Source organism: Eurosta solidaginis, chromosome 4, assembly GCF_040869045.1.
Source record: "Eurosta solidaginis isolate ZX-2024a chromosome 4, ASM4086904v1, whole genome shotgun sequence".
NCBI classification, from domain to species: domain Eukaryota; kingdom Metazoa; phylum Arthropoda; class Insecta; order Diptera; family Tephritidae; genus Eurosta; species Eurosta solidaginis.
Window position 1 is genome coordinate 184,620,943 of NC_090322.1, and position 26,473 is coordinate 184,647,415.

The following is a 26,473-nucleotide window of genomic DNA, read 5'->3' on the forward strand; positions in this document are numbered from 1 at the left end:
ACCCACAACTTAAATTTCATTTTATTTTAAATAAAAAATATATCAAAATTAGGAGCTATTTTGGTGCTTTTTAGGGCCACAAAAGATAATTTAGCTTTTCATTTAGTTTTCGAGATATTCGCAAAAAAGTGTGGGTCTGCTAGGTTAACGTCAAGCTAGCAGACCCAAAATATAAATTTTATTTTTTTTAAATAAAAAGTATATCAAAATTAGGAGCTATTTAGGTGCTTTTTAGGGCCACAAAAGATAATTTAGGTTTTCATTTCGTTTTCGAGATATTCGCAAAAAGGTGTGGGTCTGCTAGGTTAACGTCAAGCTAGCAGACCCAAAATATAAATTTCATTTTTTTTAAATAAAAAGTATATCCAAATTAGGAGCTATTTAGGTGCTTTTTAGGGCCACAAAAGATAATTTAGGTTTTCATTTCGTTTTCGAGATATTCGCAAAAAGGTGTGGGCTTGCTAGGTTAACGTCAAGCTAGCAGACCCACAACTTAAATTTCATTTTATTTTAAATAAAAAATATATCAAAATTAGGAGCTATTTAGGTGCTTTTTATGGCCACAAAAGATAATTTAGGTTTTCATTTCGTTTTCGAGATATTCGCAAAAAGGTGTGGGTCTGCTAGGTTAACGTCAAGCTAGCAGACCCAAAATTTAAATTACATTTTTTTTTTAATAAAAAGTCTATCAAAATTAGGAGCTATTTAGGTGCTTTTTAGGGCCACAAAAGATAATTTAGGTTTTCATTTCGTTTTCGAGATACTCGCAAAAAGGTGTGGGTCTGCTAGGTTAACGTCAAGCTAGCATACCCTCAATTTAAATTTAATTTTTTTTAAATAAAAAGTATATCAAAATTAGGAGCTATTTAGGTGCTTTTTAGGGCCACAAAAGATAATTTAGGTTTTCATTTCGTTTTCGAGATATTCGCAAAAAGGTGTGGGTCTGCTAAGTTAACGTCAAGCTAGCAGACCCACAATTTAAATTTCATTTTTTTTTAAATAAAAAGTATATCAAAATTAGGAGCTATTTAGGTGCTTTTTAGGGCCACAAAAGATAATTTAGGTTTTCATTTCGTTTTCGAGATATTCGCAAAAAGGTGTGGGTCTGCTAGGTTAACGTCAAGCTAGCAGACCCAAAATTTAAATTACATTTTTTTTTAATAAAAAGTATATCAAAATTAGGAGCTATTTAGGTGCTTTTTAGGGCCACAAAAGATAATTTAGGTTTTCATTTCGTTTTCGAGATATTCGCAAAAAGGTGTAGGTCTGCTAGGTTAACGTCAAGCTAGCAAACCCACAATTTAAATTTCATTTTTTTTTAATAAAAAGTATATCAAAATTAGGAGCTACTTAGGTGCTTTTTAGGGCCGTAAAATATAATTTAGGTTTTCATTTCATTTTCGAGATATTCGCAAAAAGGTGTGGATCTGCTAGGTTAACGTCAAGCTAGCAGACCCAAAATATAAATTTCATTTTTTTTTTTAAATAAAAAGTATATCAAAATTAGGAGCTATTTAGGTGCTTTTTAGGGCCACAAAAGATAATTTAGGTTTTCATTTCGTTTTCGAGATATTCGCAAAAAGGCGTGGGTCTGCTAGGTTAACGTCAAGCTAGCAGACCCACAACTTAAATTTCATTTTATTTTAAATAAAAAATATATCAAAATTAGGAGCTATTTAGGTGCTTTTTAGGGCCACAAAAGATAATTTAGGTTTTCATTTCGTTTTCGAGATATTGGCAAAAAGGTGTGGGTCTGCTAGGTTAACGTCAAGCTAGCAGACCCAAAATTTAAATTTCATTTTTTTAAATAAAAAGTATATCAAAATTGGGAGCTATTTATGTGCTTTTTAGGGCCACAAAAGATAATTTAGGTTTTCATTTCGTTTTCGAGATATTCGCAAAAAGGTGTGGGTCTGCTAGGTTAACGTCAAGCGAGCAGACCCACAACTTAAATTTCATTTTATTTTAAATAAAAAATATATCAAAATTAGGAGCTATTTAGGTGCTTTTTATGGCCACAAAAGATAATTTAGGTTTTCATTTCGTTTTCGAGATATTCGCAAAAAGGTGTGGGTCTGCTAGGTTAACGTCAAGCTAGCAGACCCAAAATTTAAATTACATTTTTTTTTTAATAAAAAGTCTATCAAAATTAGGAGCTATTTAGGTGCTTTTTAGGGCCACAAAAGATAATTTAGGTTTTCATTTCGTTTTCGAGATACTCGCAAAAAGGTGTGGGTCTGCTAGGTTAACGTCAAGCTAGCATACCCTCAATTTAAATTTAATTTTTTTTAAATAAAAAGTATATCAAAATTAGGAGCTATTTAGGTGCTTTTTAGGGCCACAAAAGATAATTTAGGTTTTCATTTCGTTTTCGAGATATTCGCAAAAAGGTGTGGGTCTGCTAGGTTAACGTCAAGCTAGCAGACCCAAAATTTAAATTTCATTTTTTTTTAAATAAAAAGTATATCAAAATTAGGAGGTATTTAGGTGCTTTTTAGGGCCACAAAAGATAATTTAGGTTTTCATTTCGTTTTCGAGATATTCGCAAAAAGGTGTGGGTCTGCTAGGTTAACGTCAAGCTAGCAGACCCAAAATTTAAATTTCATTTTTTTTAAATAAAAAGTATATCAAAATTAGGAGCTATTTAGGTGCTTTTTAGGGCCACAAAATATAATTTAGGCTTTCATTTCGTTTTCGAGATATTCGCAAAAAGGTGTGGGTCTGCTAGGTTAACGTCAAGCTAGCAGACCCACAATTTAAATTTCATTTTTTTTAAATAAAAAGTATATCAAAATTAGGAGCTATTTAGGTGCTTTTTAGGGCCACAAAAGATAATTTAGGTTTTCATTTCGTTTTCGAGATATTCGCAAAAAGGTGTGGGTCTGCTAAGTTAACGCCAAGCTAGCAGACCCACAATTTAAATTTCATTTTTTTTAAATAAAAAGTATATCAAAATTAGGAGCTATTTAGGTGATTTTTAGGGCCACAAAAGATAATTTAGGTTTTCATTTAGTGTTCGAGATATTCGCAAAAAAGTGTGGGTCTGCTAGGTTAACGTCAAGCTAGCAGACCCACAACTTAAATTTCATTTTATTTTAAATAAAAAATATATCAAAATTAGAAGCTATTTAGGTGATTTTTAGGGCCACAAAAGATAATTTAGGTTTTCATTTCGTTTTCGAGATATTCGCAAAAAGGTGTGGGTCTGCTAGGTTAACGTCAAGCTAGCAGACCCACAACTTAAATTTCATTTTATTTTAAATAAAAGATATATCGAAATTAGGAGATATTTAGGTGCTTTTTAGGGCCACAAAAGATAATTTAGGTTTTCATTTAGTTTTCGAGATATTCGCAAAAAAGTGTGGGTCTGCTAGGTTAACGTCAAGCTAGCAGACCCACAACTTAAATTTCATTTTATTTTAAATAAAAAATATATCAAAATTAGGAGCTATTTTGGTGCTTTTTAGGGCCACAAAAGATAATTTAGCTTTTCATTTAGTTTTCGAGATATTCGCAAAAAAGTGTGGGTCTGCTAGGTTAACGTCAAGCTAGCAGACCCAAAATATAAATTTCATTTTTTTTAAATAAAAAGTATATCAAAATCAGGAGCTATTTAGGTGCTTTTTAGGACCACAAAAGATAATTTAGGTTTTCATTTCGTTTTCGAGATATTCGCAAAAAGGTGTGGGTCTGCTAGGTTAACGTCAAGCTAGCAGACCCACAATTTAAATTTCATTTTTTTTAAATAAAAAGTATATCAAAATTAGGAGCTATTTAGGTGCTTTTTAGGGCCACAAAAGATAATTTAGGTTTTCATTTCGTTTTCGAGATATTCGCAAAAAGGTGTGGGTCTGCTAGGTTAACGTCAAGCTAGCAGACCCAAAATATAAATTTCATTTTTTTTAAATAAAAAGAATATCAAAATTAGGAGCTATTTAGGTGCTTTTTAGGGCCACAAAAGATAATTTAGGTTTTATTTCGTTTTCGAGATATTCGCAAAAAGGCGTGGGTCTGCTAGGTTAACGTCAAGCTAGCAGACCCAAAATTTAAATTTAATTTTTTTTAAATAAAAAGTATATCAAAATTAGGAGCTATTTACCCACACCTTTTTGCGAATATCTCGAAAACGAAATGAAAACCTAAATTATCTTTTGTGGCCCTAAAAATCACCTAAATAGCTCCTAATTTTGATATACTTTTTATTTAAAAAAAAAAATGAAATTTAAATTGTGGGTCTGCTAGCTTGACGTTAACTTAGCAGACCCACACCTTTTTGCGAATATCTCGAAAACCAAATGAAAACCTAAATTATCTTTTGTGGCCCTAAAAAGCACCTAAATAGCTCCTAATTTTGATATACTTTTTATTTAAAAAAAATGAAATTTAAATTGTGGGTCTGCTAGCTTGACGTTAACCTAGCAGACCCACACCTTTTTGCGAATATCTCGAAAACGAAATCAAAACCTAAATTATCTTTTGTGGCCCTAAAAAGCACCTAAATAGCTCCTAATTTTGATATACTTTTTATTTAAAAAAAAAAATGAAATTTAAATTTTGGGTCTGATAGCTTGACGTTAACCTAGCAGACCCACACTTTTTGCGAATATCTCGAAAACTAAATGAAAACCTAAATTATCTTTTGTGGCTCTAAATAGCTCCTAATTTTGATATATTTTTTATTTAAAATAAAATGAAATTTAGGTTGTGGGTCTGTTAGCTTGACGTTAACCTAGCAGACCCACACGTTTTTGCGAATATCTCGAAAACGAAATGAAAACCTAAATTATCTTTTGTGGCCCTAAAAAGCACCTAAATAGCTCCTAATTTTGATATACTTTTTATTTAAAAAAAATTTAATTTAAATTGTGGGTCTGCTAGCTTGACGTTAACCTAGCGGACCCGCACCTTTTTGCGAATATCTCGAAAACTAAATGAAAACATAAATTATCTTCTGTGGCCCTAAATAGCTCCTAATTTTGATATACCTTTTATTTAAAAAAAATGAAATTTAAATTTTGGGTCTGCTAGCTTGACGTTAACATAGCAGACCCACACCTTTTTGCGAATATCTCGAAAACGAAATGAAAACCTAAATTATCTTTTGTGGCCCTAAAAAGCACCTAAATAGCTCCTAATTTTGATATATTTTTTATTTAAAATAAAATGAAATTTAAGTTGTGGGTTTGCTAGCTTGACGTTAACCTAGCGGACCCACACCTTTTTGCGAATATCTCAAAAACGAAATGAAAACTTAAATTATCTTTTGTGGCCCTAAAAAGCACCTAAATAGCTCCTAATTTTGATATACTTTTTATTTAAAAAAAATTAAATTTAAATCGTGGGTCTGCTAGCTTGACGTTAACCTAGCAGACCCACACCTTTTTGCGAATATCTCGAAAACGAAATGAAAACCTAAATTATCTTTTGTGGCCCTAAATAGCTCCTAATTTTGATATGCTTTTTATTTAAAATAAAATGAAATTTAGGTTATGGGTCTGCTAGCTTGACGTTAACCTAGCAGACCCACACCTTTTTGCGAATATCTCGAAAACGAAATGAAAACCTAAATTATCTTTTGTGGCCCTAAAAAGCACCTAAATAGCTCCTAATTTTGATATATTATTTATTTAAAATAAAATGAAATTTAAGTTGTGGCCCTAAATTATCTTTTGTGGCCCTAAAAAGCACCTAAATAGCTCCTAATTTTGATATACTTTTTATTTAAAAAAATGAAATTTAAATTGTGGGTCTGCTAGCTTGGCGTTAACCTAGCAGACCCACACCTTTTTGCGAATATCTCGAAAACGAAATGAAAACCTAAATTATCTTTTGTGGCCCTAAAAAGCACCTAGATAGCTCCTAATTTTGATATATTTTTTATTTAAAATAAAATGAAATTTAAGTTGTGGCTCTGCTAGCTTGACGTTAACCTAGCAAACCCACAACTTTTTGCGAATATCTCGAAAACGAAATGAAAACCTAAATTATCTTTTGTGGCCCTAAAAAGCACCTAAATAGCTCCTAATTTTGATATACTTTTTATTTAAAAAAAATTAAATTTAAATTTTGGGTCTACTAGCTTGACGTTAACCTAGCAGACCAACACCTTTTTGCGAATATCTCGAAAACGAAATGAAAACCTAAATTATCTTTTGTTGGCCTAAAAAGCACCTAAATAGCTCCTAATTTTGATATATTTTTTATTTAAAATAAAATGAAATTTAAGTTGTGGCCCTAAATTATCTTTTGTGGCCCTAAAAAGCACCTAAATAGCTCCTAATTTTGATATACTTTTTATTTAAAAAAAATGAAATTTAAATTTTGGGTCTGCTAGCTTGACGTTAACCCAGCAGACCCACACCTTTTTGCGAATATCTCGAAAACGAAATGAAAACCTAAATTATCTTTTGTGGCCCTAAAAAGCACCTAAATAGCTCCTAATTTTGATATATTTTTTATTTAAAATAAAATGAAATTTAAGTTGTGGGTTTGCTAGCTTGACGTTAACCTAGCAGACCCACACCTTTTTGCGAATATCTCGAAAACGAAATGAAAACCTAAATTATCTTTTGTGGCCCTAAAAAGCACCTAAATAGCTCCTAATTTTGATATACTTTTTATTTAAAAAAAATGAAATTTAAATTTTGGGTCTGCTAGCTTGACGTTAACCTAACAGACCCACACCTTTTTGCGAATATCTCGAAAACGAAATCAAAACCTAAATTATCTTTTGTGGCCCTAAAAAGCACCTAAATAGCTCCTAATTTTGATATATTTTTTATTTAAAATAAAATGAAATTTAAGTTGTGGGTCTGCTAGCTTAACGTTAACCTAGCAAACCCACACTTTTTTGCGAATATCTCGAAAACCAAATGAGCACCTAAATTATCTTTTGTGGCCCTAAATAGCACCTAAAATGCACTTAATTCTCAAACAACTTCAACTTATTTTTGTGCACTTGGGTCTGCCAGCTTTACGCACGTAGTTCTGGATTTAATATTAAATAGAGCATACGGATCGATGGTATTGAATTGTCAAAGTAGTAGTATAAATTCAGTATGCATGACTTCAAAATTTAAAAATCTTGATTACGACATTTATGTGGTCATTGGTAGCGTACTCCGCCTACCACACCGAAGATCCTGGATTCACGCCATGGGAAACACACCATCAAAAATTTAAAAATAAATTTTTTTCAATTAGAAGACATTTTTCTAAACGGGGTCGCCCCTCGGCGGTGTTTGGCAAGCTCTCTTCGGAGGTTATCGTGCCTTACCCTTATTTTTTATAGCATTATATGAATACCGAGGTTCGAGATGTTTTTGTTGTTCGAGATATTGTTTTATATATGGATAATAGATCCCATATGGATTCATGAATAAAATTTGTTTCCTATTCTCTACAACCAACCCATAAAAATTGTAAATTGAACCTCATTCTAAAAGCCAGGACCTATTGGTAACGCGTAGATTGACTCAAGTGCACTAAAAAAAAGTATGACTATCATTTTTATACCTTTCATGAAAATGAAATGGTATATTAATTTCGTCACGAAACCGAAAATTGTAAGTCCTTAAAGGAAAATAGATAGACCCACCATTAATTATACCGAAATAATCAGGTTGAAGAGCTGAGTTGATTTAGCCATGTCCGTCTGTCCGTCTGTCCGTCTGTCTGTTTGTATGCAAACTAGTCCCTCAATTTTTGAGATATCTTGATAAAATTTGGTGAGCGGGTGTATTTGGGTGTCCGATTAGATATTTGTAGGAACCGACCGGATCGGACCACTATAGCATATATCCTCCATACAACCGATTTTTCAGAAAAAGAGGATTTTTGTAATATCTTACCCAATTTAACAGATTGAAGCTTCAAACTTCACCATATACTTTCGTATATTGCACATATTGTTGCCCGAAAAAATTGATGAGATCGGTCGTATATATAGTATATATCCCCCACAACCGATTGTTCAGATAAGGAACTTTTCGTAATTACTGCCCCATTTTAGAGCTAGAGGCTTCAAATTTCAACGAATGCTTAGGTATATAGCATATATTATTGTCTGAAAAAATCATAAAGATCGGTGGTATATATAGTATATATATGGTGGTATATTTAGTATATATATGGTGGTATATATAGTATATATATATAGTATATATATATATTTTTGGCAAATTTTAGCCCCATTTTAACAGCTATAAGCTTCAAATTTCACCGAATACTTATGTATATAGCATATATTGGTGTCTGAAAAAATCATAGAGATCGGTTGTATATATAGTATATATCTCATACAACCGATTGTTCAGATAAGAAACTTTTCGCAATTTCTACCCCATTTTAACAGCTATAATCTTCAAATTTCACCGATTGCTTACGTATATAGCATATATTGTTGTCTGAAAAAATCATAGAGATCGGTGGTATATATAGTATATATCTCATACAACCGATTGTTCAGATAAGAAACTTTGCTCAATTTCTGCCCCGTTTTAACAGCTAGAAGCTTCAAATTTCACAAAATGCTTACGGATATAGCATATATTGTTGTCTGAAAAAATCATAGAGATCGGTTGTATATATATTATACACTACATACAAACTGTCATTTTTGCCCCTTTTTTACGGCTAGAAGCTTCAAAATTCATCAAGTTTCATCAAATAGTTACGTTTACGTCATATATTTTTGAAATACGTGATTCGTAGTCATAGTTTTTACATGCAGACCACAAAAAACGTGAAGCTTTGCATCCTCACACAGATTACCTACCTATTTTTTATTTTATATTTATCTTAAAAATCGTTTAGATATGTTCAAATTTCACTAAATGCTTACGTGTATAGCATATATTGTTGTCTGAGAAAATCATAGATACCGGTGGTATATATAGTATATATCCCATACAACCGATTGTTCAGATAAGAAACTTTGCGCAATTTCTGCCCCTTTTTAACAGCTAGATGCTTCAAATTTCACCATATGCTTACATATATAGCATATATTGTTGTCTGAAAAAATCATAGAGATCGGTGGTATATATATTATATACTTCATATAAACTGTCATTTTTGCCCCTTTTTTACGGCTAGAAGCTTCAAAATTCATCAAATTTCATCAAATAGTTACGTTTACGTCATATATTTTTGAAATACGTGATTCGTAGTCATAGTTTTTACATGCAGACCACAAAAAACGTGAAGCTTTGCATCCTCAAACAGATTACCTACCTATTTTTTATTTTATATTTATCTTAAAAATCGTTAAGGTATGTAGATCTGTTCACTATATATTTCTTATCTTATACATCCGATTATTCGGATATTACGAACGGGATAAGATTATTGTTCAGCCCCATTCATGAAAGGTTCTTACTTGTTATACTTACTTTACTATTTTAATACACGATGTGCAAAAATGAAACTATAAACGGTATCATTTTCGTGGTATCAATGCAACGATAAATATTATAAAAAGTATAATTGAAAATATCAATTTTGTATCTTGACTATTGATTTGCCCATGGAAAATATTTGTTTCGCCCTTAAAATGTATCAAAATGATAACTGTATAAATTTCCTAGTTTCATTATGATAACATTTAATACTAGATTGATTATAAAACGCATTACATTTGTATGTAGTCTATTAACTTGACAAATACAAGTATCAAACTAATATTTCGAAAATGTCAATAACATAAGATCATTGATGACGAAAAATGCCTAGATGGCATCGCCTTGATGGAAACTTTTTTTTGAGTGTGGACGTTGAAAGCGTTTGTGTAGCATTGAGAGTTACATATATCCGAAGGAAAATGATCGTTGGGGTTGAATGTGTTACATTTATATGAGCTTTTACATCTATGCGGATCCATGTTTACTAACTTAATAATTGCTTTCTATTTTTTACATGATATTTTTTACTTAAAGTAATTTTAAAATTGTTTATTGTCCTTTTACCTAACACCAAGGTTCCTCTTTAAGCAAATAACGACATACCGACGCATTCGTATATGATGATACGCTACATTAGACCACTCAAGAAATGCATGAAGGCTTTAAAATTTTTTGTACACCGGTTACTACTATTTGGTATTGAGTTAAATATTATCAGGCATGATATCCAGCAGAGAGTTTTCAACAAATGTAACTTTGGAAGGGGTAGGCAATTGAGAAGCAACGTCTTCTGACTTTTGGTACCCATCGCTTTTTATGGTGCAAAATAATGGACGCTGACAATTTCAGATGATACCGCTCTGGTAGCATTTGAATAAAAGTAATACCAAACTCTTCAATCCCCTATTTGTTTTAAGCGGCGAATACTGAAGGATATTTAATACATAATTTGCCCCTTAAAATATGTGGTCCTACAACTTTTAACCTCTATCAAATAAAACATCCCTTAACAAAATTCTGATGACAGCCACAATTACAGAACACTGGCCATTTGGCACACACGCAGAAAGAGTAGGAATAACCTTCAACGAATTGTTAAGGAGATGCAGCCAAGAAAAAGAAACGGTCACCCATTTCTTCTGTTAGTGTCCAGCCCTGGCAAATATCAAGTACCCCACTCTGGGCGGTTTCGTGCTGTCCGTTTAAAGAGAGGTATCAAAATGCTCCATAAATAACATTAAACGGTTTATTGAACTAACAAAATTGTTGGAGCACAAATAAGCTCACTGTACAACTAGTAGGTTTATATACATGATAACTTATTGATTCCAGGAGAAATTGCATCAAAATGGCGTTTAGAGCACTACTTGAGCCCGGTCGCGCCGGTCAGGCAGCATAGCAACCAACTAACCAATAAAATGTCTATAGTAAAAATATATAAATCCGCCAATACTCACACCTCTTGTTACTCTAGAAATTTTCATTGCAGCGCTTATGAAAATGTGGCTACCATCATGTACTAATGTATGTGTGAACGAAATATTATAAAATGCATGAAGCATATCCGTATGAGTAGTTTTCCATGTAGTACTTTCCTTAACGATCAGCTAGCAATAAGGTGGTACAATGAAAGCACCAAAGATTACGGTCATTGTTCGATGATTTGGAAAACTGGAAAAGTATGCTATAGCCAATGGCAAAAATAAAAGCGGAAAGTAAAAAGAAGACACCCAAATGAAACCAACGAAAACGGAAATGAAAAATGCAATGTTTGCTTTTTTTTTTGCTGTGTGCGCTTTTTTTCATAGTGTGGGTGTGTGTATATACGTTTGTGTTTGTAATATTAAGCATTGCCGAATGGAATTGACAAATGAGTTTAAATTTTAAGAATTGAGATTTTAAGTACAAAAATGTAATTCTATTCGAATATCAGTTAATTTCATATATGTACCTACATATGAACACAAAATATTGCTACAAGACTAAAATGGTATTGCGGTTAAGGGTTTTGGCCAAGATTAGCAATAAGCTCTTAAGCTCAGTAGAAATTAGCATACATCTGTGAAAAAGGGCGAAATCGGTTGAAGCCACGCCCAGTTTTTATACACAGTCGACCGTCTGTCCTTCCGCTCGGCCGTTAACACGATAACTTGAGCAAAAATCGATATATCTTTACTAAACTCAGTTCACGTACTTATCTGAACTCACTTTGTATTGGTGTAAAAAATGGCCGAAATCCGACTATGAACACGCCCACTTTTTCGATATCGAAAATTACGAAAAATAAAAAAAATGCCATAATTATATACAAAATACGAAAAAAGGGATGAAACATGGTAATTGGATTGGTATATTGACGCAAAATATTACTTTAGAAAAAAACTTGGTAAAATGGGTGTGACACCTACCATATTAAGTAGAAGAAAATGAAAAAGTGTTGCAGGGCGAAATCAAAAGCCCTTGGAATCTTGGAAGGAATTCTGTTCGTGGTATTACATATATAAATAAATTAGCGGTACCCGACAGATGATGTTCTGGATCACCCTGGTCCACATTTTGGTCGATATCTCGAAAACCCCTTCACATATACAACTAAGGGCCACTCCCTTTTAAAACCCTCATTAATACCTTTAATTTGATACCCATATCGTACAAACACATTCTATAGTCACCCCTGGTCCACGTTTATGACGATATCTCAAAAAGGCGTCCACATATAGAACTAAGGCCAACTCCTTTTTAAAATACTCATTAACACTTGAAAAGGCATCCACCTATAGAACTAAGGCCCACTCCCTTTTAAAATACTCATTAACACCTTTCATTTGATACCCATATCGTACAAACAAATTCCAGAGTCACCCCTGGGCCACCTTTATGGCGATATCTCGAAAAGGCGTCCACCTATAGAACTAAGGCCCATGCCCTTTTAAAATATTCATTAACACCTTTCATTTGATACGCATATTGTACAAACGCATTCTAGTCACCCCTGGTCCACGTTTATGGCGATATGCCGAAAAGGTGTCCACCCATACAACTAAGGCCCACTCCCTTTTAAAACAGTTATTAACACCTTTCGTTTGATACCCATATTGTACAAACGCATTTTAGAGTCAACCCTGGTCCACTTTTATAACGATATTCCGAAAAGGCGTCCACCTATAGAACTAAGGCCCACTCCCTTTTAAAATACTCATTAACACCTTTCATTTGATACCCATATAGTACAAACAAATTCTATAGTCACCCATGGTCCACCTTTATGGCGATATCTCGAAAGGGCGTCCACCTATAGAACTATGGCCCATTCCCTTTTAAAATTATCATTAACACATTTCATTTGATACCCATATCGTACAAACAAATTCTAGAGTCAGGCCTGGTCCACTTTATGGCGATATCCCTAAATGGCGTCCATCTAGAGAACTATGGCGCACTTCCTTTAAAATACTCTTTAATACCTTCCATTTGATACACATGTCATACAAACACATTCCAGGATTACCTTAGGTTCTTTTTACAACATGGTGATTTTCCCTTACTTTGTCTCCACAGCTCTCAACTGAGTATGTAATGTTCGGTTACACCCGAACTTAGCCTTCCTTACTTGTTTTTTTTTAAACCGAGTTTAAATGGAAAAATTTTTATCACTCACAATGTTTAAATACCCTACAGAAAAAGCTAACAATTGCTAAAACCTAGCTAGCTAGAAGTTGACTTATTTAAGGGAATACCAAAAAACAGAAAAGCGTGTGCACCAAGTACTCGTGACGAAGGAAATAACCGATGTCGAAATTTTTTTTTGTTTTACAATCGTCGTATTGTCGATACCGAATTACTACCTTCGATTTATTGGTTTGTTATCGGCTTACTATCGCCGAATCATCGCCCTTTTATTGGATTTTGATTGACTTGTTAAAGACGACGGGTTACGTATGTGTCATAAATTTTATATTGAAGTTTTATCGGTACCTATTTCATAACACACGATGAAACGCCGATAAAAAATTGGCAAAACTTCAAAAAACATCGAAAACTTTTCGATATCAAACAGATAACTATTTTTAACAAATCGATAGCTTTTAGATAACTCTTTGAAAAAAAAAAAAAAGAATTGAAAATGCACCGATAACAAATAGATACAATTTTGATAACTTCACGGTACATACACTTTAACTTCTATATAATCGATAATATATTGATATTAAATCGATAAATGTTCAATAACATATCTAACATTTTTTTAATAGAACTCGATATAAAATAGATGGCCGGCCATTAACAAATTGATAATACTTTGATAATAAATTCAGAAAATATTGATAAAGAAAATAGTTAAATTTAAATGCGCAATGGTTTATTTGACTTGTTTGACACCTCCTTATAGTTAGCTTCTATTCCTACAGTGTTGATGAGAAATAGTTGGACGGGGAGTGATAGAAGGAGATGGATTAGGGGAACAAGAGGGATAGTCATAAAAATATTTAAAATAAATTTAAAGACTAATTTCATATAAATAAATAAAAATAAATGTAAGGCGTGATAACCTCCGAAGAGATTTTAGGCCGAGCTCCTCTTCCAATTTGCGTCGTGCTCCTTTTTAATTTTTTCTACAAATTGGCGCGACGGGACCTACTTGTTTTATGCCGACTCCGAACGGCATCTGCAATCCAGATGAGTTTTCCCTGATAGCTTTTCATGGCAGAAATACACTCGGAGTGCTTGGCAAACACTGCCGAGGGGTGACCCTGCTTTGAAAATTTTTCTTGTAATTGAAAAACCGTATTTCTAATATTTTGATGTTGCGTGAACCCATGATCTTCGGTGTGGTAGGCGGAGCAAAAAAGTTACTAAAACGAAGAAAGTCTTCGTGAAGTTCGATTGTAAAATTTCGACAATAGATACTAAGAATAAAATTGCAGTTTCAGTTACTCTTTCACTTTTTCAAATTACTCATGTGCTTTGAAAATTCACTAAACGCAATTAAAGTCTTATTTTGGCAATACAGGATACAAATTTTTTACAATTCTGAGAGCACGTTATACAGATTTAAAAATTTGGACAAAAAGAAAGATAGGTCGCCATTGAAAATTTATATATCCAATCAGCGTTTATTGTTATTTAGCCAATGTCTAGAATAATGTTAGAAGAACCCGTATAGCGCATAAGCCGAGTTTCTATAATAATCTAGAAGAAGAGCACACAGTATTATATAAAAAAAACTAGAACTTTTCAGTTGTAGTTCAGAAAGTTGCAATTTATATTCAGAAAGTTACACTTGAAACACCGAAATTTCAATTGAACCTCAGAAAATTACAATCGAAGTTCCGAAATTTCAATTCAAGTTCAGAAAGCAAATATTGAATCTTAGAGTTTTGAATTTAATTTCAAAAAATTACAATTAAAGTACTCTAAGCTTCCAATTGACGTTCAGAAAATTACAAATGAGGTTCCGAACTTTTGATTTAAGTTCAGAAAATTTTAATTGAAGTTCAGCATTTATATAGAAGTTCAGAGATTTACAACTGAAATTCAGAATTTTAAATTATAGTTAAGAAAATTACAATCGAAGGTCGAAATTTTCAATTGAAGTTCAGAGTGTTGAAATTGAAGTTCAGAATTTTAATTTTTTAAGGCAGAAAATTTGAAGTGACGATCTAAATTTTCAATTGAAGTTCAGAAAATTAAACTGAAGCTCAGAATTTAAAATTGAGGTTCAGAAAACTACACCTACCTGAAGCTAAAAATTTTAAACTTAAGTTCACAATGTTAGAACTGAAGCTAAGAAACTATGTAGAATTTAAAAAAATTGCAACCGAAGGTCAGAATTTCAAGCTTTATTTTAGCAAACAAGAATTGAAAGTTTGAAGTTTTAATTAAAGTTCAGGAAAATACAAATGTAGTTCAGAATTTTAAATAGAATTTAGAATTTATATAAAAGTTCAGAAAATTACTACTAAAGCTCAGAATTTGAAGTTTTGGTTCAGAAAATTATAATTGAATGTCTGAATTTTCATTAAAGTACAGAAAATTAAAATTGTAGTTTAGAATTTCAAATTGAATTTCAGAAGTTTAAAATTGATTTTCAGAAATTATAGTTCAGAAAATTACAACTGAAGCTCAGAATTTTCAATCGAATTTCAGGTAATTACAACTGAAGCTCAGTGTTTTCAACTGAAGTTCAGAAATTTAAAATTAAAACTTAGAAGTTTGTAATTACAATTAAAGTTCAGGCTTTTCAATTGAACATAACAGTTAATCTCAGAATTTTAAATTGACTTTCAGTTAAATAAAATTATAGTTCAGAACTTTAAATTGGAATTAAGAAAATTAAAATTGATGTTTAGAATATCCAAATCAAGCTCAAAAAACTACAATTGTAGGTAAGAAAATTGCAAATGATGTTCAGGAAATTACAGTTTTCGTTCAGAACTTTTATACTTTTAGAACTTCAACTACAATTTTATTAACTAAAATTAAAAAAGATGTAGGCATACCCCTTTCAGCAGCTAGAAAAAAATTAACAGGCCCCATACGACAAACATATATTTTATACACCAAAGCAGATAAAAATTTGACCTTAAACAAAGGAGTCTTGATTAATTTTCAACTAAAATTTGATAATGGGCGTTATTAAGTTCCCTTCAAAAAAGTATATTGATTAGTTCTGTAACTACTGACTTCTATACAAATCAATTCTAAAAAAGTTCCGTAACATTGATGAAAGGTCAAACGAAGCCAGTATTGTCCTTACTTTTCCTAAACAGTGTGAATTATTTATTTTCAGAAAAAAATTTAATTGAAATATTAAGTACATTAAAAGGTAAAAGGGTTTTCAATTTAGGTTTATACATAGTAAAAAATCATTGAACACTCGCTGTCACTTACTTTTGTTTACCATCAACATTTACATCTTAATGAATAATCTGAAGTTCTTTTTTACCTTTTTCCTTCGTGTGTGGTATTAGCCACTAATCAAAAGGGGGAAAAAGCGTAATCGCTTCCGCCGACTGGGAGCAGACTAAACTCATTCACTCTTGTCTACTGCTTCATTAATTGTTGTCTTTTTTCCGCTTAAGCTAATACTGTGCGGCTACTGTGTGCATAAACATTAAATTTTAGCACCATAATATCTTTTTGTGGAGATGAGTCGCTTTTAATTTTTAGCAGCATCAGAATTTGTATGAACCAGAATTAGGGTTGCACATTTCTAGAATGATCTAGAGATACTGATTTAGCTGATACACGATCACAAGATCAAAGATCCAGAGGTATAACTTCTTATCATTAGTTAGCGCTTAACCTGCTGTTTTATTTGGTTGATTTTTGAGTTGAAAACAGCCAATCCCCACCAGACCCTTCAACTCAGCGGGGAGCTAAACACTTCTAAGATTCTACGGGCCGTACTTGGCGACTTTAACAGAATATGGTTAACTAAACATTTTTTATGTTATATCTCTCAGTGCGATGAGATTTATCGGACAGCTATTACCACCGACGATATATTGAGGCGGAGGGCGTGATTGCAGTGAATTTGAAGACGATGGCTGATAAAAATTGTGACTGAAATAAAAAAACGAAATCAGTTTAGCACCTTGAAAAAACATAACAACATTTGAGCTATTCGAAAATTATCGTTGAGAGTGGGAAATATGCATTCACCAGCACTTAGCTTTGTGATTAAGGCTGTTACACAACGATAATGCCGTAATAGAACCACCCTAATATCTGTCAGTTCCTTCGAACAAAGAAATCACCATAGCAACGCTTTATTAATTATCTTCTTCGCTTATCATGCTGTCTTACTATGCTAGGTTTGCAAGCCATATGGGAATAAACTTTTTTAGGGCGTTGAAACCAAAAAAGAAGAAATAACATTTTATAAAAAACAACTTCTTAGTATTTGCAAATCATGATATTAGTTCGTTGCTGATAGTTTGGCAAAGTTAGCTTACTTGAATCATTTTAGTGCATAAGGTTAGGAAAGCCCGGTGAACTCATTTTCGAGACCGAACACCTTCGCAAATCCAAAGCCAACAATCTCCCAATGAAAAGGAAGAATCAAGATGGACTACTGAACAGTTTATAAATAAGATATAATCCGACACAAGGGTAGAATAATATCACACTTCGGACGTGGAAAGCTAGGTGAGCAAAGAAGAGATGAAAGCAGCGAGAATTATCAGGGCAAAGAGAGCTACATAACTATATTTTGGCATCCACACAGACGGGCATAGATAGCAGCAAAAAGGCGGACAATCTGGCAAAAGTGGGCGCAACTCATGAAGCTAATCCAATAGATAACATAATTAGATTGGAAGATTTAAAAAGGAGGCAAAAGATACGTCTGATAAACCAAGTAAGGTACATTTCTTTTTTCATTCGACTCACAAAGCGGCATTCTGATATGACGTATGAATTAATAGAAAATGTGAATGAGTTTTGGGCAAACATTTTTCAAAATGAGTGTGGCACCGACCCTTTTACGACTAAGCAATATTCTATATTTCGCGAGCCATAATTTCGAAGAAAAATTAAAGTATCGTAATGAAATTGTGTACACATATTTTCCTTATAGCAGAAAATATTTCTAGTAAAAATGGACGGGATCGGTTAAAAACCACGCCCACTTTTATATAAAACCATTTTAAAAGGGTCGTAGACTAGAATAATAAGCTATAACTTAGAAAAAAATAGTTTTGAATCAACGATATTTCACTTATTAAGTTTTATTGTAAGAGTAAATGCGAAGACATTTTTTTTTTAAACGGGCGGTGCCACGTGTTATGTAGAAAAGTAATTTATCTGAAATGAAATGTACAATTAAAGCTCACGCTGAGTATATAATGTTCGGTTACACCCCAACTTAGCCTTCCTTACTTGTTGATTATTATAAAATGTAAGGAACGATGGTAGCGTGCTCCGCCTATCACACCATATGCCCTGGGTTCAACTCCCGGGCAAAGCAACATCAAAATTTTAGAAATAAGATTTTTCAATTAGAAGAAAATTTTTCTAAGCGGGGTCGCCCCTCGGCAGTGTCTGGCAAGCGCTCCGATTGTATTTCTGCCATGAAAAGCTCTCAGTGAAAACTCATCTGCCTTGCAGATGCCGTTCGGAGTCGGCATAAAACATGTAGGTCCCGTCCGGCCAATTTGTAGGGAAAAATCAAGAGGAGCACGACGCATATTGGAAGAGAAGCTCGGCCTTAGATCTCTTCGGAGGTTATCGCGCCTTACATTTTTTTTTTTTTTAAGAAACGAAAATGGTAGAATGCATGACTATACCTATAGGGAGTATTTACAACGCATATATTCTGCACATAAGAAAGTAGTCGTATTTTTAAACGGTTTTATTTAGGTTAACTTGACAGGCTGGTTGGGCGGCACGGATTTTGTAATTGAAATTTAAGGAACTTCTCGATAATCTACAAGCTTGAAATTTGGAATATAGTTTAGAACCCGATGACAATGCAATAATAAGAAAAAAACTCCGATAGGTGGCGCATGGAACAAAATATTTCAAAAAATCTTATTTGTGGTCCGATTTGGTTCATAGTTGGAACACCTAATACATACATGAATAGAAAGCGACCCATGAAAAAACGCCGCTATGTGGCGCAAGGATCGAGATATTCAAAAACATTGTATTTGTGGTCCGACTTGGCTCATATTTGGAACACATAATACATACAAGAATAGAAAGCGACCTATGAAAAAAATCGCCTCTAGGTGGCGCAAGGATCGAGATATTCAAAAAAATCGTCTTTGTGGTCCGATTTATACTAGGTACATACATGAATAGAAAGCGACTTATGATGTCCTATTTGGCTCATATTTGGAACAAATATTATATACAGTCCGGTAGAAGTGACATCAAGCTATTTTTTTTTAAATTATTTTATTAAGAGAAGAAAAACTATTCAATTAACTGCTTTCAATATACATATTGTAACGAATTTACTGCAATTCCCCTTATTTGCAATCTTCTGCTAACGTTCGAATCACTGAACTGTTGAATAAATAACTCCTTAGTGTAGCTAATATTCGTAACAATATAAAACATACCTACTAAATTTTAGATGCGAGATTACTACACAAACTAAAAGATATTCATGAAAATGTAAATGTCTTCTTTGCCTTTCTTAGGCATTAAGCTTATAAATGTTATGTGAAATACAAGTAAAGGTGTCTAAGTTCGGGTGTAACCGAACATTGTATACTCAGCGTGACCTTCAGTTTTACATTTCATTTCAGATAAACTACTTTTCTACATAACACGTGGCACCGCCCGTTTAAAAGAAAAATGTCTCACCATTTCCTCTTACAGTAAAACTTGAAAAGTGAAATGTCATTGATTCAAAACTATTTTTTGATAAGTTATAGCTTATTAAAGTATGTATATATATATATGTAGATAACCTCCAACACAGTAAAGTGGCGTCGAGCGAACTCCTCCTAACCCTTGAGGAGGGTTCGTTTGACGTGGCGCTGATCCAGGAGCCGTGGCTCTCATCGGGAGGAAAGGTTTCTGGACTTAGCGCGCGCGGGTTTGGCGTTTACTACGCACAAACGGAAGGACGGGTGCGAGCTGTAGTAATGGTAAGGAAACAGCTGCATTCATATATGCTGCCTAATTACACCACCGAGGATCTCGTAGCGGTGGCCGTTGAGCAAAAGAATAAGCAGGCATTTATCCTGGCGTCCTGCTACATGGCCCATGCTGCGGAGGTTCCACCGATGGAGTGCAAAAGGCTAGTACAGGAGGAAGGGCGCAAAGGGCGGTTGGTCATAGGCGCAGATGCAAATGCGCACCACAATGCGTGGGGAGGAGCAGATACGAACGAGAGAGGCGAATCTCTATTTTGTTACATCCTGCAAACCAATTTGCAGATAGCCAACAGGGGAAATGTTCCTACATACATTGGTCCAACATCCAGCAATGTTCTGGATATTACATTGAGCTCCGAGCGTGATATATCAAGGTATGATTGGATGGTTCTCGATAGACCATCCTTCTCCGACCATGCGTATATAAGCTTCAGCATCCCACTAAAGAGGGTAGAGAAGGGAGGAACCTTTAGAAACCCAAGGGCAACGAATTGGACTAAATTCCAGAAACATGTAGAAACGAAACTGGGACAACCCAAAGAGGTTGCTAATGTAGAGGAACTGGAGGAGTCGAATGAATTCCTAACAAGGACGCTTATGACTGCGTATAACAAAGCTTGCCCTCTAAGAAGATTCAGAGGAAAAGCAAAGCCGCCATGGTGGAGCAATGAGCTGAGTCTTCTAAGAAGACAGGTAAAAGAAATGTTTAAACTCGCAAAGACCGCGGAAAGCGAAGCGTGTCGGGACGAGTACAGGGATCTACTGAGGATCTACAAGCGTGAAATTACCAGGGCGAAGAGAAACTCATGGAAAAGTTTCTGTACGGACATAGAGTGCTCCAGTGAAACAGCACGGTTGAAAAAAGTCCTAGCAAAGGGAAACATAGTCCAGGGACTAATAAAGAAAGAGAACGGGGAATGGTCACGTGATAGTGAGGAATCCCTTGAGGTGCTTCTCGATACACATTTCGCATCGGGAGACGGTTTAGAAGAACCAGCAGACATCACTCACACTTCGATCACGGAGCTAGTGGTGCCGGGCTTGGTGACCGATACCAAGATCGAGTGGGCAGTGAAGACGTTTTCTAAGTTTAAATCGCCGGGCCCAGATGGTATATTCCCGGCCATGCTACAAGTCTCAAGTAGGGCGGTCGTGGAATGGCTTCAAATAATATTCGATGGGTGCATAAGACTGAATCATGTACCGCACTCTTGGAGAACTGCTCGTGTAGCTTTTCTACCAAAGGCGGGGAAGATCGGTCACGTGTATCCCAAAGACTATAGACCCATTAGCTTAACATCATTTCTGCTCAAAACCTTTGAGAGGCTGATAGATGTGTACATAAAGTCCAACGTGGATGAAAAGCTGCTCTCCACAACACAGCATGCGTACACCAAAGGCAAGTCGGTAGACACCGCATTGCACAGGGTGGTAATAAGCATAGAGAAATCCCTGGAATATAAGGAGTATGCTCTAGGAGTCTTCTTGGACATTGCCGGGGCTTTCAATAGTGTTGCAAAATGGGCGATTATGGATGGTCTTAATTACATTAAAGTACATCCTGCCTTAATCAGATGGATCGGCTGCATGTTAAATTGCAGGAAGATTACATCACAATGGGGATTGTACGAGGCCACGAAATCAGTGGACAGGGGCACGCCGCAGGGAGGGGTGCTATCACCTCTGCTGTGGACACTGGTCATCAACCAACTGCTCAGGCAATTCGATGAGGGACCCGTAAAACTTACGGCTTACGCAGATGACGTTGCAATTGTCATAAGTGGAAAATGCCTTCCAACGATTAGTTCTTTGATGGATCGGGCGCTTCGGGATATTCATACCTGGGCATCTAATGTCGGGCTGAAAGTCAATGCGGAGAAGACGGATATGGTCTTGTTTACAAAGAGGTACAAGGTCCCAAATTGGACCAGGCCTAAGTTAGGAGTGGTGACCTTACAGGAGAAACCTTGCACAAAATATCTAGGAATCATCCTAGACAGTAAGCTGTCATGGAAGCTCAACGTGGAGGAGAGGGTCAAGAAGGCCTCAACGGCGCTCTATGCATGTAAAAGAATGCTGGGGTGTACGTGGGGCCTATCGCCCTCTCTTTCTCATTGGGTTTTTACAGCGATTGTAAGCCCTATTCTATACTATGGAGTTCTTGTTTGGTGGAAAGCCACACAAAAAACAACATACCTCAAAAAATTAGAGGGGGTATGCAGACTATCGATGCTTTGCATTACGGGAGCCCTGAAAACAACCCCGACGGCTGCACTGTATGCCATTCTGCACATTCCACCTGTAGACCTGGTAGCAAAGAACAAAGCGTTAACGACCGCAACCAGGCTCGATGCTTCGGGGCAGCTTGAGCGCCGACCATATGGCCATAGTAGTATAGCGTCCTCAGTCACAAGACGAACAGACTACATGATTCCCTACCTGCACTTTGAGGGAGATATTAAGGCCACAATATAGGTGGACGGTTGGCGCAAGGGTGCGCAAATGGCGGACGAGGCGATACATGTGTACACCGATGGTTCCAAAATAGTGGAAGGAGTAGGGTCTGCGGTATACTGCGCTGATCCGGAATTAAGCAGATCCTACAGGCTGCCGGATTACTGTAGCGTTTTCCAAGCGGAAATATTAGCCGTAACCAAAGCAGTAGAAACCCTGGAAGAGAATAGCTTAAGCTGCAACCGTGTTAACTTTTATATTGACAGTCAAGCAGCAATTAAGGCAATAATCTCGCATAGCACAGCATCTAAATGCGTGTTAGAGTGTAAGCAGTCTCTGGAGAGAATCGGGACAGGGAGAAGCATACATCTATATTGGGTCCCAGGGCATATGGGAATAGATGGGAATGAAAAAGCGGACGAATTAGCTAAAAAGGGCGCATCCCTTGAAGCTTGCTCCGTAGACGTCCCAATTAGATTGGGCGAGATTAAGCGAAGGCGAGAGGTGCACATGATCAACCAAGCAGAAAAGGCGTGGGTTCAAGCGCGGGGCTGTAAAGTGTCGAAGATTATGTGTAGGTCTTACAACCTTAGACTAACACAGTTGCTTCTATCATTAAAAAGAGAGGACTGTAGACTCATGACGGGTATTCTGACTGGACACTGCCTTCTGGCGTCACATGCCTTTAAATTAGGCTTGGTCAGTGATAGCAGGTGTAGGAAGTGCGGGTTGGAGGAGGAAACGATCGAGCACGTTCTGTGATCGTGCCCTGCACTTGCCAGGCTAAGACTCAAGCTATTAGGAGTGATACAGCTGTCAGATCTAGAAGCAGCAAGTGGCTTAAGTCCTAGGAAGCTTCTAGTATTTGCCAAGAGGACGGAGTTATTTTATAACATAGGTCCTGGTTTTTGATAGGGTTTTTCAGTTTGGTCGTTAAAACAAACTTCTGGCAACACTACGTACTCAATCAGTCTATGTGAGGTCCTCATGGACCGGCCAGTTCAACCTACCTACCTATAGCTTATTATTCTAGTTTACGATCCTTTTAAAGTTGCCGTGGTCTTTAACCGATCCCGTCCTTTTTTACTAGAAATATATCTGCTATATGGAAAATATGTGTACACAATTTATTTATATAATAATATATATATATATAATAAATAATTTATAGATATGTTAATTTTTGTTCGAGTTACGGCTCCCGAAACATAAAAAATTGCTTAGTCAGAAAAGAGGCGGTGCCACACCCATTTTTAAAATTTGAAGTTTTTCCTATTTACTGTTATAAATCCATGAAATAACATTGATATAAAGCTCTTTTTTGCAAAGGTATAGATTATTTTATTCGTCCACGACCCTTTTAAAAATCTTTTATATAAAAGTGGCCGTAGTCCTTAACCGATTTCGTTAATTTTTCTTCAAAGCATTCCTTATAGTAAAGCGCACTCTCTGTCGGGGCGATGCCACGCTCATTTTAAACATTTTTCAAATTTATATAAAGAGTCTCAATATCAGTCCACATGTCAAATTTCAACATTCTAGGTGTATAATTAACTAAAAATCTGGTTTTTTGTGTTTTACAAAATGTTATATATATAAAAAGTGGGCGTGGTTATCATCCGGTTTCGCTCATTTTCAATACCGATCTATTCTGATTCCAGATAAGCTCATATGCCAAATTTGATGAAGATATCTCGATATTTATTCAAGTTATCGTGTTAACGGACGGACGGACTGACATGGCTCAATCAAATTTTTTTTCGATACTGATGATTTTGATATATGGAAGTCTATATCTATCTCGATTCCTCTATACCTGTACAACCAACCGATATACAATCAAATTTAATATACTCTGTGTGCAAAGCACGCTGAGTAGATATAATAATATGGTCTCCCTTTAAAACGGTATTGTTCCCAAATTATGTTTATTTATTAGTTTTTAATAATTCCAATTTAAGATATTGTTTCAACTATAACACAAACTATATACATATATACATACATTTCAAAGCTTACACAAAACTCCCAACAATTAATCAAATTTTCATCAGTTTTCCAGACTTATGAAAAACTTTCATAAAATTTCTGAGTGTGCAGTTTTGTAGCTCATCTAACTGTAGTGTAATAATGTGCAAGGTTCAAGAGGGTTTTCGCATTTTATTCCATTCACTGCATGAACTAAACTTGTTTTTATATGGAAGATACGGGCAACACCCTCGGGGAAATTTTTTTAAAAATTAACGGTAATTCTCATCTACTTGAAACTTGCACACTATTACACTACAATTGCATGAGCTTCAAGGCTGCACATTCAGAAATTTTCTAAAAACTGATAATAAAAAGTTTTGAAAATTGATAAAAATGTTATTAATTTAACTTTAAAATTTTTATAATTATACATATGCATGTGGTTTGTGTTATAGTTCGGACTATGTAATAAATGAAAAATGAAAAAGCTCTTTCATATACAAAGTTGTTATGCATGGGGTTTGAACTCATTTGGTAAATTTGTTTATTTTTTCACAAGCTTTTGACCACAGGAGCAAACAGTAGACGCTATTACTATCAAAAGTGACAACTCACGGTGTTGCCATCGAGAAAAAATATATGCAATTTTATCTTGGAGTTGTGTTTTTAAGCAAAGTGGTGAATTAAATAAGTTAAGTGATTTTTGTTGAAGCTTTATTTTGAACCGAACCGAACCGAACCATTTTTGTGGGTGGTTTTCGGTTCGGTTTTTAGAGTTAAGAAAATATACGGTTCGGTTCGTGGTTCCGTTCAAAGCCCCAAAAGAGCGGGTGGTTCGGTTCATGAACCGATTCGGTTCGAAACGGTTGGCAGCCCTGAGCTAAGATTTAAAATATTTTCAGGACAAGGGTCCGTATTTCGTTTTGCAATCAGTGACTGAAAACTTTTTCCACTCAAAAGATAACTATGCAACTGTCAAACTACATCTTAAAATCATAAAAGGTTATGGATCTAACAAGTGCTATACGTCAATAATCCGATACACCATTTCAGACCTATTATGATTTAAAAAATGAGTTTTGATCATGGATCGCCAAATATAATACGGGCCCAGAAGTGCATTTATCTCCTAAAGCTTCATAATATTTCTTGCTGTTACTACAACAACAAGCTAAAAGAGAAATATCTCTACTATTTTAATGCTAATTATCTTTAACATACAAAAATATAATTTACATACCACCATCCTGCGATGAATTGGAAAACATTTTTAGTATTGGAGAAATCATTTATATGCATTGCTTACCTGAAAAAAGGATAATTTATCTATAGTATTATTCTAAAACACGGGGCTTAGCTAGGCTAAATACAATACGTACATAAGCGAAATATATATCAAATGAAAGCTTTTCATGAGCATGTTTGCACAAAATTATAAAAATTCAAGTTGGTTAAGTTGTTCATGAGATATTAGCGTTTAAAGCAGGCATCGGCATTTAGTGGCACAATTGCGCACACTCAATTCACATGTATCCTTAAGCCCCCATTACTGATACTTAGCATAGACTTGACTTGACTTGGCGTAAACTTGGAAACTTAGCCACGATTATACTCCACTTGGCGCATACAATCTGGCATCATAATCAGCGTTGAAATTTATTTTTAAATAAATGTCAATTTGTATGACAAAATGTCAAAAGGAAATGGAAACAAACAAATGGCATTTCAAAATGTAAACGTCACTTAGAACTTACAGAGAAAATCAAAAATCAACAGACTTCTAAGTCAAGTTAAGTGTTGCCAAGTTTTGAGTAATCAGTAACATGCAATGCTCATTTAACAGAACTGTAAGTGACAGTTCTCAAGTCAAGTCAAGTCTATGCTAAGTATCAGTAATGGAGCCTTTATTCTCTTTAGTTTAGTAGTCAGTGAGCATTTGGCGCAGCAACATCGATTGTAAGCGTCGCTCGCAATGTTGACGAAAGTTATTAGCAAGCAACAAGCAAAGATCGTTTGTTAATTTTTTCAGTGCGC

At 34.8% G+C, this 26,473-nt stretch overlaps 1 long non-coding RNA gene across 1 annotated transcript in view; it reads right to left on the reverse strand.

The window, feature by feature from the left end:
• The window catches only part of LOC137248505 (uncharacterized), a 182,062-nt gene extending 156,317 nt beyond the window's left edge, over positions 1-25,745 (reverse strand). The window contains exon 1 of the long non-coding RNA XR_010952176.1: positions 25,680-25,745. This is a non-coding gene — a long non-coding RNA (uncharacterized lncRNA). The remainder of the gene's footprint in view (positions 1-25,679) is intronic.
• Positions 25,746-26,473: the final 728 nt, after the last annotated feature.